General features: G+C 42.6%; 1 protein-coding gene across 8 annotated transcripts in view; it reads right to left on the bottom strand.

Moving 5' to 3' along the window:
• Positions 1-14,618, bottom strand: part of Syn1 (Syntrophin-like 1) — a 275,363-nt gene that overhangs the window by 195,836 nt on the left and 64,909 nt on the right. The gene's annotated exons all lie outside the window — the stretch shown is intronic.

Here is a 14,618-nt window from a genome sequence, read left to right on the forward strand (position 1 = left end):
TATTAGTTAGCGATATACCCATGCAAAAAGATCAAACCACGATTATTACGTTTGCTCATGTCAATCGTCACACAAAATAGTTGGAGTTTATTTGTTGATTTTGTGAGTGCTTGTTGGATTTTATAATTCCAATGTACCCGTTGTCATGAATCTGATTTCTTCGAAATAAACAACTATTTATTTTACTCTTAATATACAAGTAACTCGAATTTAAATATTTTTAGATGAAAGAACCATAAATAGTCTTCATCGATCAAGATAAATGACCATTCAAATCTATCTTCATATTTAACAGAAACCGTTGATTACACGACAAAACGTTCTCACCTAGCACATTACGTTCAAAGTACAAATAACTCGTATGATCCGATGAGACGAAGTTTCTTATGGTTCACATTCAGTATTTGATTAAAAATAAATTCGAGTTCAGATGTCAAAAAATCCAGAGTTAATATAAATAATCGTATTCCCATGGATCACTCAAGTTTTCATTTCCCGTCAGGAATTACCAGTGGTGAGAAAGTTTGGCCAAAATAGATTTTCATCAGCTAACCTAACGTGAAATCCTTTCAAGAATAAGTGAGGTTGAGTCAATTTCTGGACGCCTTCGCGAGCAGTTCTATTTAAAAGCGTTTACGCTCGAGTCGTTCCACTGGATTACAATTTCGAAGGCATTCCGATGGGAGTGAGAAAAATCAGTTTTGTACGAAAGCTTAACAAAAGTATGCTGAAAGCTCAATTGATCAAAGTCCGTGGTGGAGACTAAGCTCCTAACAGTGGTAGTAATTCCCTGCAGCAGAACATTCCTCACAGTGTACAACTCTATTTGATCGGTCGAGCGATCCCGGGTCACCTAATTGCGCGGCATGTCACCGGGGCTGTAAAAAGGCGTCTCGAATCGATGTGGAAAAGGATCGAGTAATCTCATTCTCGTTTACGCTCGGCAGTTGTTCTTGCTGCCAGTTTTTCCTCCGTTCTCATCCTCGCCAAGTCCCACACAAACTCTCCTGTTCCCACTACCACTTAGGAAAACCGCTTATTCGTTGAGGGTTGCAACGAGGAAGCAAAGGATCCGTTTCCAGGATGTCGGAGGATAGACTTTGGATGGTATAGCACGAGTAAGTCGAGTACCTCTATTTCTAGATAGCTGCACACAGTCGCGAACGGATGTTACGAGTATGCAGTCAGAAGAAGAAGAAGAAGAAGAAGAAGAAGAAGAAGAAGAAGAAGAAGAAGAAGAAGAAGAAGAAGAAGAAGAAGAAGAAGAAAAAGAAGAAGAAGAAGAAGAACGAGGGAGAGAGAGAGAGAGAGAAAAGTATAGAAGAAGGTAGTTTTTCGCGCTATGTCACGTCCGGATGACAAATCCCACTCGCTCCCCGCCATCGTCAATCCGACGTCTGGCTCTCACCCTGCTCTCCCCCTCCTGCCCTGCGCCACATCTTCGGATCCCGCCCAGAACAGTGTATCTCTTTATGGCTTATTTGCCGACTTGGAGCTCTTGAAGAACGTAAAGTGACAGAAGAATCTTGCCATTGAAGCGAGCACACATATACACACCGAGCAGAGAAGGGGATGAGCGTCTTTATTTCGTGCTGCTGTCACAAGTCTGTCGCGCCCCCCTCCCCTAGGATGTAGTCTCATCGTTCGGACGTCTCGTATGTATTGTCAGTCTGCTTAGTGTTGTAAACTTGCTGGAGGATTTGACTGGTGACTGATCCGCTACCTTTCGTACCCAAAAGCTCCGGGGGTATACTCTCTCTCTCTCTCTCTCTCTCTTGCTGGAAAGTGGGAGTCGATTCTTTGGCAAGCTACAATCCTGCCTGATTCCAAGAAGAAGAGCATATTGACCTAAGGGGTAAACAAAGATAGTCCAGGTTGGATAATCCGAGGGCGAAAGATGGCTTGTTTCGAGCCAGCACTTCGCGGAGACAGACTTTGAAAAGCTTCCTTTTCGTTTTGTTCTTTCTTTATTTTTGGCCGGGAGAAAGGCAAGTTGGCCGGGTGAAGGGGCCCCCGGGTTTCTCCCAGTTTCACCATCACGTTGGTTCTGACGTGTTGACCAGCTACACGGGAAACTAAAGCCTGCCGGTAACACACCAAACAAACGATATAGCCCGGACCCTTCATTTTCCTTACCACTTGCCTACTTCACTACTATCCTATGCATAGACTTTGCTACGTGTTAAGGGAACAGTAACGGGGAGAAAGATGGAGTATGGTAGTTCAAGCATCCTGTCACATTGGCCACGGCGACGTCGACAGCAACGACGACGAAATACGAGGCCACAGGGCTGAACCACCACACGAGAGCAAGCGGAAGGGCGACTGACATGAGAAAATTATCTAGCGTCACCGGAGAGAGAAAGAGAGAGAGGGAGGAAGCAATGGCGAGACTTGGGTGCAAGATGTGAAGCGAAGAAGGGGTTGAGAAATGGCTTGTATAAGATGTTTCTCTCCAGGGAACAGACTGTGGACAAACCACCTGGTAGTTAACTCTTTACAAGGCAATTTTTCGCCTCAACCTCGGTGTAATTTTTGCCTTGCTAGTTACCTGCAGCCAAGGGGGGAGCACATAAAGAGAGGCAAGACCGAAAGAGCTCTTTTGCCTTCCACGTGATACTTCAACGCAAGAAGTTATCTCAGCTTCCCATCATCCAAACTACTCATCACGGGCCGGTTAGAAAAAAAAAAAGAAGATAAAAGTAAGGAGCTCTTAGGAGGGCCTATGAAAGAACGAAAAATCACTTAAGTCCATGACGGCTCAAGTAAAAGATGAGCGAGAGGAGGTCACGCTCAAAAAGAATCTCGAAATTTCGAGTCCCAAACTCCCTTTCCGGAGTCTCTCAACTACCCCCGGATCAAGCTTCCCAGAGTTAGGAACCGTCAGAGAAAAGCGTGCAACTCAACCAGCAGAATTACTTGACGAGTGGATCCTCAACTGGGCTTGGCCCTGCGAATGAAATCCTGAACCTCCCTAACCACAATTATAATTACAAAAATCCTTGAAAATGAATGACACTGCGCGTTCCATATTAATTTTAAATAAGGATCTTGACATCTGCCAAGGGGAGCTTGGTGCGGTCGAATTCCTTGATGAAAGAGGCGAGTTAATTAAACCATTGGAAAAACTGTGTCCACTATGATTCAGGAAGGTCCAACTGTTTTTTTTTTCTTCGCCAATCTTCCACCTGAATTAAGCTCCTCAACCGTCGACTCTTTATCAGACCTCTCCAACCGAGATATTCCAAGGGGGTTTTGTTCGTGGCTGCACTTTCCAGGACAGTTTGATCGACAATAATTACGAGGGTAAGAGAGATAAGTAAGCTTTTAAGCTTTTAGCCACCGTAACCAAACGCTTCAAGGGGATGATGATCCGAAAGTTACTTCTTCTTCATACCTATACCTCGGAGGCCATCGATTGTTCGATCCCATTCCCATTTCAGAGCGTTCGCCACTCGCCATTTACTGGCTTTCCCCTTAAACCGCCGTCCGCGTCGTCACCCTTTGCAGCGCGTCTACCTCGTTTGCCTACCCTCTTGACGCACCCTACCTAAATCTGAGGCCTGCTCTTTCCTCCACGTCTGGCTCCACTTGTCTCGCGCTCTCGGTCTTCCTCCCTTGCTTTTGGGTAAGCAGTTCATCCCGACGAGCGATTGCAGGCATAGCCTTGGGGCAAGGGGGCAACCTGCAGAGGACGTGGAGGAGCGAGGGTCGCGCTGACTCGGCACTCGGATTTCCGCGAGTTTCAATCCTCATCCCCGTCCCCTTTTTTCCTCCGCCCCCTCGCTCCTCGCCCTCTCTTGTTCTTCTTCATCATCCGACACTCCCCGACGATGCACTTATGTGTAGCTCCCCCGCCCCTTCCCAAGTATGGGTGCGCACACCCACAGCGCACTTGCACATAAAGGGGGTGAAAAGACGCGGAAGGGAAAAAGTGTTCATCCTTTCGAAAGCACATTCCAGACGTATATTTTGTCTGCTCTATCCACGACTCGGTACGCTTTTCCTTTACTTGATGAAAGTGACGAACGAGACTCTCAAAAGTCTTCCTACGTCTACCGCCCGGGGAAAAAGAGGGCGCCGCTAACGTTTGATCGCCCTCACAACCTTCCGAGCCACCCTCGTACAGCCAAATGTTGAATCAGACGTTTGCTGTCGATCCAACTCCCTCATCCAAGCCACATTTGTGGCCCTCAGGATCAATCTTTGCCTCATCACAAGTCTGTACAAATTGATGGATATTTCATGGCAATCCGTTTGAACTTTACTCGTATACATTGTCCCTGCTCGTCGTGTTTACGGGAGGTTTGAAGAAACTTTAAAGCTATACGAGGATCGTAAGCTCTCCGCATAAAATGTTGCTCGTTTCCGACAGTCGTCAAGGGCCGCGCAGCCATCTTTCATCTCGTCCCATCGAGTTATGGTCCGCACTATCAAACTATACGAGAGTACATTATGCTTGAGGATACCCTTCTCTCGTGCGCAAGCAAGTCAAGAGATGATATACGTAAACACAGAAGCGACGAAGGCAAGACGACGACGTGCCATCTCAAGGAGCTACCTTTGACTCGAACGATGAGGAGACAAGAGTCGATACACGACGTCACTCAGCCCCCCTTGTCGCAGTTTTCCTCTCACCCTTCATACCCAGCAGTATCAAATGTATATCGCGATCAATATTATCTCATCTCCATCTTGGAGCTCATTCGGATCGATGCGACGACACCTCTGACATTTTTATTTCACTTTTCTTCCAATGTTGCCTTAATAAAACGTTCTTCAAATCTTTCACGTCCCATAAATCAGCTCCCCGGACAATGAACATGCAAAATTAGTCGGTGGGTGAAGGAAAAAAATTACTTTCTGTCAAACATTCCCCTTATGAAATTCAGTCATATCTTTGTTTTCATCTCTTCGGGGATGAGTTATTTGAACGAGTAATAAAAACCACTGTACTCCTCGTTATTATTAACGACCGAACTTTCGAGTAGAGCACAGACGTAAAGCAAAGGGTTGAGGGGCGCGAGGGCGGGGGAGGGAAGGAGGGAGCCGGAGAGAGGAGGGGGGGGGGGGGGTGAGTTTGAGAGTTGAAGAGAATAGTTTACTCTCATTAGGACTATAATTATTTATAAGTTATGTATATCTGTATAGACGCATGGAACGAGATATTAGATTAAACAAGGGACGTTCATTTTCGTAAAATTTTATTACAATCACGAGTGTCATCCCCTGCATATTTCATACCTTGTTCCACGCTTCTCCTCTCATAATGCTCACGGAGCATCAAAATGACTAAATAAATATTTTAGAGCGACGCTACGCTGCAAAGTTTTCCGGGAGATACACAATTTGGTATTTGCCTTATGCCCAAAATATCATCCAAATATTTTTCTCCCTCGTAAATTGGCCACGGTGTGTTACGAAAAAAACATTATTCCATAATGCTGTCTCCAATTGTAGATCTCGCTGCTCGACTAACGAACGGCCTAGAATTCCTGTCGAAATATTCGGGAAACGAGAAAGCAGCGGAGGGACAAAACGAAATTCGATTAATTACCCTCCGAGGACATCCGAATTTTCATATTATTATGAAACTTTTTCTCCCCCGACCAAATAACCACTTTTGACGCCCGGACGCATCTTTATAACGGGAAATCAATCATTATCATATACAAGGAAAATGTGAGTTGAAAGAAAAGATTTTTCAAAGCAAAGATAACTTTTTTACGTATTTCCCCACGTTGCTGTGCATCGAAAAACCTTTTGACCGACCGCCGACTGTTCTTCATTAAAAGTTGCTTCAACAGTTTTGGTCCATCGTTTCGAAAAAAAAAAAAAAAAAAAAAAAAAAACCACGATTTAAGAGAGGAAACGAAAAAATGGATCGAGGATAACGAATGCGAGACGAGTATTGCATTCGTTTACTTTTTGTTGACGAAATTTCTAGAATAACATTTTTTAATGAAATCCCAGAATACAGAGAGAATGCAGAGCACATTTTCATCGAAAATTCGTCGTCCTTCTCCCCCCGCCTCCCGTCAAGGGTTCACGAGGAAGGGAGATGTGAATTTGAGCTTCGGCAATTATTCGTCTGTCCGAGAAAAACGTGAGTCTCGTTACGTGTTTCATTCTCGCGTATTTTTTATTCGTTCCCCTTCCGACCCTTTGGCCGGGGCTCTCGGTCGCCAGACCTTGACAATGGGAAAAAGCCATCCTCAACAAATAGGATATCCTGATGGTCGATTCCGGAGGATTGAGGAGAACGAGATAACTCGATCGGGACGAGGCTTTCACGGTGGGGGGAGGGAGTGGCAACAGCCAAAAGTTCCAGGGGTTTGGGAACCTCGTCGCGGCTCGTTGGAAATCAAAATTGGAGGCATCTACTTCCGCAGTTTCTCTACTCGGACACGTATATCTGTATCCTTAAGCCTATTATCCGAATATATATGTATCCTGGCCCCTTAACACGCACGTATATATTTATATACAAAGTTTAAGACGTCCGTTTCGCGGACGAGGTCTCACAGGGTGAGTTCCGGTGTCACGAGGTTCACGATCCTCGATAAACCCCATTTCCTCCAAGCGTTTTCTCCCCCCTGCTCACCCCCACCCTCTCGAGAACGAACGCGCCAAAATCTGTGTATCTATATCCATGCAATCGTATCTCAACATCATCTCTGGACGAGAGTGAAGCGTTTTATGTCAAATTTACGAATCCCTGAGCCTCGATCGTAACCGAATTATTGCAAAAAAATCTTTGCCTTATTCCTGGGATTTGAGTGAACCCTCGAGGGTGCTTTTTGGCTGAGTATTTTATTGAAATTCTCTTCTGGCTCGCTGTCAATGGTTGTTCTGCTTGTTACCGATCAAAAAACAGGATGAATGACGCTTCGACTGACGAGGAAGCGCCTTTAAGGAGTTTCTTACGTTTTTATAACTTTTCAAGTCTCAATAAAAGGCTCGCTCGATTTTGCATGGAGTTTCCTGTGGATCTGAGGATCTGTGTATCGCTTTCTTATTTCTATTCGTTGGTGGCTCGAGGGCAGCGAGGCACGGAGCAAGGAAGAGGTAAACGACTACTAATATGTAATCCGATTCCAATATCCTGAAAATTCATTCCCCTACGTGCCCACGAGACACGCGTCTTTACCTCCGAAAGTCCAGGGTCCATCCAATTGCACAAGCTTCAATCCCAAGCTGCAATATACATGTATCCGTTTCTCGAATCTCCGTATATGTATACAAATTTGTTCGATTCGATTTTAGGGGATGAACTGAGAGTTTAGGGGCCAACGAATCGAGAGAACGAGATAGAATGATAAGAAGGGACATCTCTGGACAAGACTTTCTTCCTTGAATTCCAAAATGAAAATCTCCCCAACTCCTCCCTACGTCACGTTTTTTTTTTTCAACTCTCCTTTTTAAGCTACTCACGTCGATCCGTGTCCAGGCTACGAGTACAAAATCGATGATTGCATCCCTTACCAAGAATCAGATTAAAAAAGCCGAACATCCCTCAAAAGTTGTCATGCAATCAGCTCCCTGACGAATCTTACGATGGGCCACTTCGGACATTCACGACACAGAATTCATTCAAATTAAACCTCTTTTTTCGATTACTACTGCTTATTCACAAACGAAAAACAAATTTGATCACTAATCCCGTGAATAAAAAAATGGCAATGTTGATCAGCAGAAACGAGAAAACGTCATCGAATCACGAAATTCTGAAGAGCAGAATCATCTCAAGAGACAAAATTTAATCAAATTTCATTCAAGAAAGTGAAGGTCCACATTCAACAAAAAATTATGATTGAAGAACGGATTTTGAAAATATTCATTTTGTGCAAGTGTTTGAACGGAGAATTTCAAATTGTCATTGTGAGCCAATAAAATAATCGATTTTTCGAAAATCCTACGATGCTCGTTGCCCTCAAATCGGCGTTGGCATTAAAAAAAAATCACTAAAATACAGTTCCACCAAAATATATTTTCCCATTAAGAGTGCAAGGAGGAAAGAAAGAAAAAAAAACGGTACGCTCGATTTCGCAGAGTCCGGTGTCTCCGCATTCACGGACGGGTGATTAGTTTTGAGAGTCTGTAAAACCATGGCGTAAATTCCAATTTATCGTTTCACAGAAAATCGACATTTTTTTTAGTGTCTATACACGCACAAATGTGCATGTACGAGGGAAGTTAAACGAGACCGATGGAGCGAGCGTTTTGTGCAATCCGAGGGTGAATTTTCCCTCGCACTTTCGGTGGCTCTCGCTCCATCGTGAATCTGTACATGCCAGCCGGATTATACCTCAACTGCGGACACCCAAAACGGCGTAAATCCGACGTTTGTCTACGGCACTGACCCCCGTTACGCTCTTTTGTTCTCCAACGGTATTCACATTTTTCTCATCGTGTCCAGACCAAAATATATTCATGGTTAAGTAATTTTTTTAAATCCTCAATGGCGACTACCCACTTTCATTGGTCCTTCGAAACTTTCGTCATTCCGACGTGATAAACCAACCCAAATTCACTCGACCAACAATATCGGACATTGTTGAGTGGTTTTTATTGTTTGATTAAAAAAAAAAAAGCATTATTTTCGTTCATGTTTCATCCTCCACTGTCAACTTTCATGGGAATGAAAAAAATTAATAAAATTCCTTTCTAAATGAAATTTTCAAGTAATTTGAAATTCTAGAAAAAATATATTTCCGTATTTTTTTAAATTGTGAGAATTCTACGAGTCCTCGAGACGTTCTCAAATTTTGTTTCTCCATTTGACTAGAATCTATGAAAAAGGAGAGTCAAAAAAATTTATCGAGTTCAAAAAATCCAATTCGACTCCGTGCAGAATGAATCTCTTGCCAGTTGGTGCACCGGAGGAAGGGGGGGGGGGGGGGGGAGAACAAAATGGAAAAATTGGTGGAAGATAGTGAATTTGGAACGGAAGGTTCGATGGGCCCTCGTCGCTTTTGTTCGGTTTGTCTGATTCCATCAGGGATTGGCGCAGTACGTAGAGTTCTTCTGGTGCGGGTGCGGGGGCTCGAATTCTCGCAAATCACGACAGTGCGTTGCAGTTTGGCGAGGGTTGCGAACCCCAGCCTTTTTCACCTCTGAACAGTGGCAGGATTGGCCGAAAATGCGCGACGCTCGCAGCCCTTTCTGGTCTGCGTGAATTTTCCCGTTTTTTTTTCTCTCCTTTTTTTCGTTGCTCGCGCGGCTTTTCGCGTATAGTATGGGGACTGCAACGAGCTTGAATTGGGATATAGAGCATGAAAATGCACGCGAGCGTACATATAAATACGACAGAGTAGCGAAAATTACGAATGCACCCTCCCCTGTGTCCCTCCCACTTCTTCCGAAAGACGAATAATGTTATTATTTCAATCGTCGATACACGCAGTGCACATTCGAGGGATGTCGGAAACGAGAGCAAAAAAGCCAACAACGACCAAGAGAGAGAGAGAGAGAGAGAGAGAAAAGGGATGAAAAAAATCGAACGACAATAATCACGGATAATCGTGTTAAAAAAAAGCATGAATATTCAGAACGAGAACGTTCACAATTCATATTTGGGCACAGAGCGAAAAAAAAGCTCGAATAATTCCATTAGCTGGACAAGAGCCATCGTCGATTTTTTCGTGCCCCCTGCTCTCTCGCCCTCTCCTCATAAATGCACTTTCATTTTAATTAACCAAAGAATCAATAAAAACGAAAAAATCTGCGATTTGACGAAGGCCCACTGTTAACGGCGACGTAGTAAACAAATTGTGAATGAAAAATTCCCAGCACGCCACTTGACTCGAAGCTAGTGATAGGCGATTTGAGCTTTCCCTTTTCTACCTCGATCGGCGTTATTTTCTGTCCGATTAAACGAGTCCGAAAATTCTCCCAGCCGATCACAGGCCCGATCTCGAATCGCGGAAGACACTATCGTTTTTTCGGAAGGGGCGGAGAGCGGAGCGAAAAGGTGGTCGACAAATATTTTTCGATAAATTTCACGCTCTTGAGAAGAAGAGCCCTCATTGAACTTTGGAGCGATAGGAGGGACTCGCTCTCGTAACGTGAAAGAAGGAGCAAGGCAGTAAGATTGGGAGGGGGGTGAGCGAGATAACGTGGCGCGGAGCCCCGAGAGTTTCAAAGATTCGCATCTTTCCTGACAAATTGCTAAGTACCCAGGAATATAAAGGCGAGACCGAGAGTAGAGAGACTCGGAGTTTGAGTTTCTTAAACGAGGCTGAATGTAGACCAGAAGCAGCAGGAGCGAGGAGGGGGGGGGGGGGAGCCGGTGGCTTAAAGCTGGTTTCACAGACTGTTGGAGAAGCTTCAGCCGCGGGAGGCCGGGCCGCCGGGGGTGGCTACTGGAAAAAGCACCAACCGACACAGGATTATAATGGTTAAGAAAAGTTTCAGTTCATAATTTAACCCATAGCTTGCTACTGCTGCTGGTACGCGCTTCCCCCTGCTCCCTCCCTCCCTCCCTCCCGACCACCAGTTTCACCCCTTTTTCTACTTCTTCCCGAGACCTGTCTAATTTTTACCCTTATTATAATCGAGAAAAGCATGAAACTCGGAAACGGAGAAGAATTAGAAAAGAAAAGCTCGTTAGCATTGGAGCTAACGCGCGTGGTATGAGAACAGTTTCAATGGCAGAATAAGAGCCGGACAATAAACAAGAAACACAGAGTTGCAAAAAACTTGACGAACGAAATTAAGGCAACGACCCGTACAGAAATCAAAATAAAAGTTCAGTCAGACACGGTCCGAGATTTAAAGTATCGCTCCAGGTTAGCCACACTGTAACAATTGTAACTATAAATTTAAATTATAAAATTATTATAAATTTGCATGGGATCACAAAACTAAAGGGACCTCGATACCGGAAGCCTTAATTAAACTGAATATTGCCAGAGAGTCGACCGTGTTTAGCGTATTTTTTCCGATACTAGTTACAAGATTGAATTAATTTTTTTTTTTCTAATTTAGTTCTTTTTTATCATAATCTTACAAGATTTTCTATATAACACGGTGGAATCACGATACAATTGATTTTTTTTTTTGAGAAAATCGACTGATGGCAGCGTTTCCGGAAAAGCGATCGAAACCCGTGGAGATGAGCTTAATAATCTCGCCCCCAGGCGAAGTATGTGTATCAGGACAATATCGAGTGAAAGCAGCACGTCTTAGGATTAGCATAGGCGCGAGTCTGAAAAGAGGAGGGAATTGAAAGGGAGACGCCGAGGAGTAAATTTTTGACAAACTCGAGGCTGAGGCTTTCAGGGCGGAGGGGGGAAGTAAGCAGCTGAGAGAACTCCACGCAGGATAAACCTCACATACAGCCCCCGTGAATTTTCTCAGCAGGGATGAAGGAAAACTGAGCAACGAGTACGAGGCTACTTACTCGTTTTTAATAATGCAATGTACGTAATTAAGAACGTACAGGTAAGTTGCTGTAACTAAAAACCGAAAGAGATGGAGAGAGAAAGAGAAGGGGAGGAAAGAAAATGAGAGAACAGTTCGGTGCACGCTATAGGTGAACATTTATCAAGGCTTCTGCTCTTTAATAATAGCAGCTACGTACGCGTACCTAATACTCCATCCTCAAGGTCCTTAATTACTTCTCTAGGGGACTGCTGGTGTGCACATACCACGACTATATAACTGTGCGTTTTCATCCCTTAAGCTCGCACTCCCTTCATTACTCGTTCCTCTTCACTTCGTTGACTTCCATATAATCTATATTAGACATTTGGTGCCTCTTTCCTTACAGTACCTTTGCCATTCGCCATTCAGCTGAAAAACCAGCCTTCCTGCGATCTTCATCGATGTTTTCCCAAAAATCTCAACGTTCTGTGCATCCGCCAACGTCCAAAAGCACGTCTTCGCTGAGAATATCAAACGTAAGCACTTGATAAAAGCCCTTGGAATTAAGGGGGCCAGGCCAACAACAGTGAAATGCCAAAATTTATAACGTCGACGCTTTTCATCCTTAACGAGTGATTTATAGACCGCTAACTTTTCACCCTCACCCCGCCGCTCCACTGCCCTCCGTACCTTCGCCGATGAATTAGCCACAGTCGAAATTAAGTTGCACTCGTGAGCAAAACCCAAGAAAATCCGATGGAGAGATGAAACGCGTTAACCGATGAGGCAAAGCTTACCGATGCTTTTCTTCCCTTTCCACCTTTTCCTTCATCTATAAGCTCTTTCTCAAGTATATATCGTCTCATAACCGCCTCGAGAACTTCTTAATCATCATCCTCAAGAACCTCACGATCGTTGCTAATTACGAGCTTTTACCACCGTCCCACTAAACCACAATGATACCGTAACGACCGAATCTCCTTCGGGGTTATTTTCCCATTAAATAACATTTAAAAAATCTTCAATTTTCAAACTCTCTGGTAAAAATTCTCAATAGCTTTTGTCTGTGATTGACCCTTTTTTCCTGCCAATTTCTCGATGTCAAAGTTCGATTACTCAATTCTAGAACACTCATAGGTTTATATGTAATTCTAATAGGACCGACTCTCTAAGAGTCCTCGACAAACGTGGGATTTCATGAAATTGTTATAAATAAGGTTTAGCCTAATTGTAACAGGACAGCCTTACCCCCTGGCACGATTTATAGTTTTCCAGAAGTCTGTCGGAAGGCTACGGATCGAGAATTCTCGCGTCAGCGGAGCACCGCCCGTACGCCAATAAGGCTCCCAACCTTTCCTTTCTCCGCCTCGCTTTATTCCTACCAAAATTGTACAAAAACAAAGAAATAATGGAGCCTATCGACCTCGATATATACGAGAAGATTGCTTATCGCAGTACGTTTTAGCGAGGCTATGTCCAATCGCGTCACAATAATCCAATAGTGAGCACTGCGGATGCTCCCATACCGCGGACGAAAGTATCCGTTCTTGAAGGTCGAGTTCGAGCAAAGCTCCTGGGATTGCAAGATGGGGAAATCGGAAGGCTTTACCCGCTCCTGGCAAAATCCGTCGGGCAGTATCCACGAACCTGCACACTGACACCTCTCCTACGTAAGAGAAGAGGATATAAAAATTTCCAAGTTCCGATATTTGGGAAATTGACCACCTCTCGAATATCGAAACGTTTCGTAACATTAGAGACAACAAAAATGTGACGACACAACTTTGGTACATCCGAGGAGTTTTAGTCGAGTGTTCGTGTCGAAAAAATTGTATTCTCCTGCCGTGACTACTCTAGAATGTAGCATAAACATTGAAATTAATTCTCAACTCGGATTGTTTATAAAATATGAACTGCCGAAGACAGTAACGAGAAGAAACATTTGTAAATTTTTTAGATACTTACGAGTGTATTGGAGGACGAAAAACATGGAGTAGAAAAATTGATCGAAATTTCGTCTTACCTGAAAGCAGAAAAGTTGAAAGAGCACGTTACATACTGGAGGGTGAAATTCAATGTTTGCTTGATTGATGGTAAATCAGTGTTTGCTACTCACACACAAATAGTGGCACGCACACGCACACACACACTCTAAAAGGAGCGTTTTATAAGAGAAATACTTTTTTCAAGCCCCTCGGGGCAAAATCGATAAAATCCACGTTACGGTCGGTAAGGAAAGTTGGCAAAGAAGGAGGAAGTGCTTCCTGTCGACTTCCCCCTCGCTTTCGGTGCGTTTTAAATATATATATACGTAGAATTTTCCTCCTGAGGAAAAGAGTCATGCGAAAGCGGGGAGGTAAGAAGAATGGAAAAAAACGAACGTCAAAAAAGCTCACAGTATGCGTTTAAATTGAAATTAGTTGGTGGAAAGTTTTTTAATTGCAGATTCGATAAAACGGTAACAAGAGGAGAGTGGTGAATCTCGATCGTGGCGAATGAAAGAGCAGCGAAGAAGGCCAGAAACTAATGTCTTTGGTAACAAAATGCTATAACGTGACGAATTTGAATTTGAATTTGGATTTGAATTTTGAATTTGAATTTTGAATTTGAATTTGAATTTGAATTTGAATTTGAATGTGAATTTTGAATTTGAATTTGAATTTTGAATTTGAATTTGAATTTGAATTTTTAATTCGAATTTGAATTTGCATTTGAATTTGAATTTGAATTTAAATTTTGAATTTGAATTTGAATTTTGAATTCGAATTTGAATTTGCATTTGAATTTAAATTTGAATTTGAATTTTGAATTTGAATTTGAATTTGAATATGAATTTGAATTTCGAATTTGAATTTTGAATTTGAATTTGAATTTGAATTTGAATTTTGAATTTCGAATTTGAATTTTGAATTTTGAATTTGAATTTGAATATGAATTTGAATTTGAATTTGAATTGGAATTTTAAATTTGAATTTGAATTTGAATTTGAATTTTAAATTTGAATTTGAATTTTGAATTTGAATTTGAATTTGAATTTGAATTTGAATTTTTAATTCGAATTTGAATTTGCATTTGAATTTGAATTTGAATTTAAATTTTGAATTTGAATTTGAATTTTGAATTCGAATTTGCATTTGAATTTAAATTTGAATTTGAATTTTGAATTTGAATTTGAATTTGAATATGAATTTGAATTTCGAATTTGAATTTTGAATTTGAATTTGAATTTGAATTTGAATTTGAATTTGAAT

Source organism: Venturia canescens, chromosome 11, assembly GCF_019457755.1.
Source record: "Venturia canescens isolate UGA chromosome 11, ASM1945775v1, whole genome shotgun sequence".
Taxonomy (NCBI): domain Eukaryota; kingdom Metazoa; phylum Arthropoda; class Insecta; order Hymenoptera; family Ichneumonidae; genus Venturia; species Venturia canescens.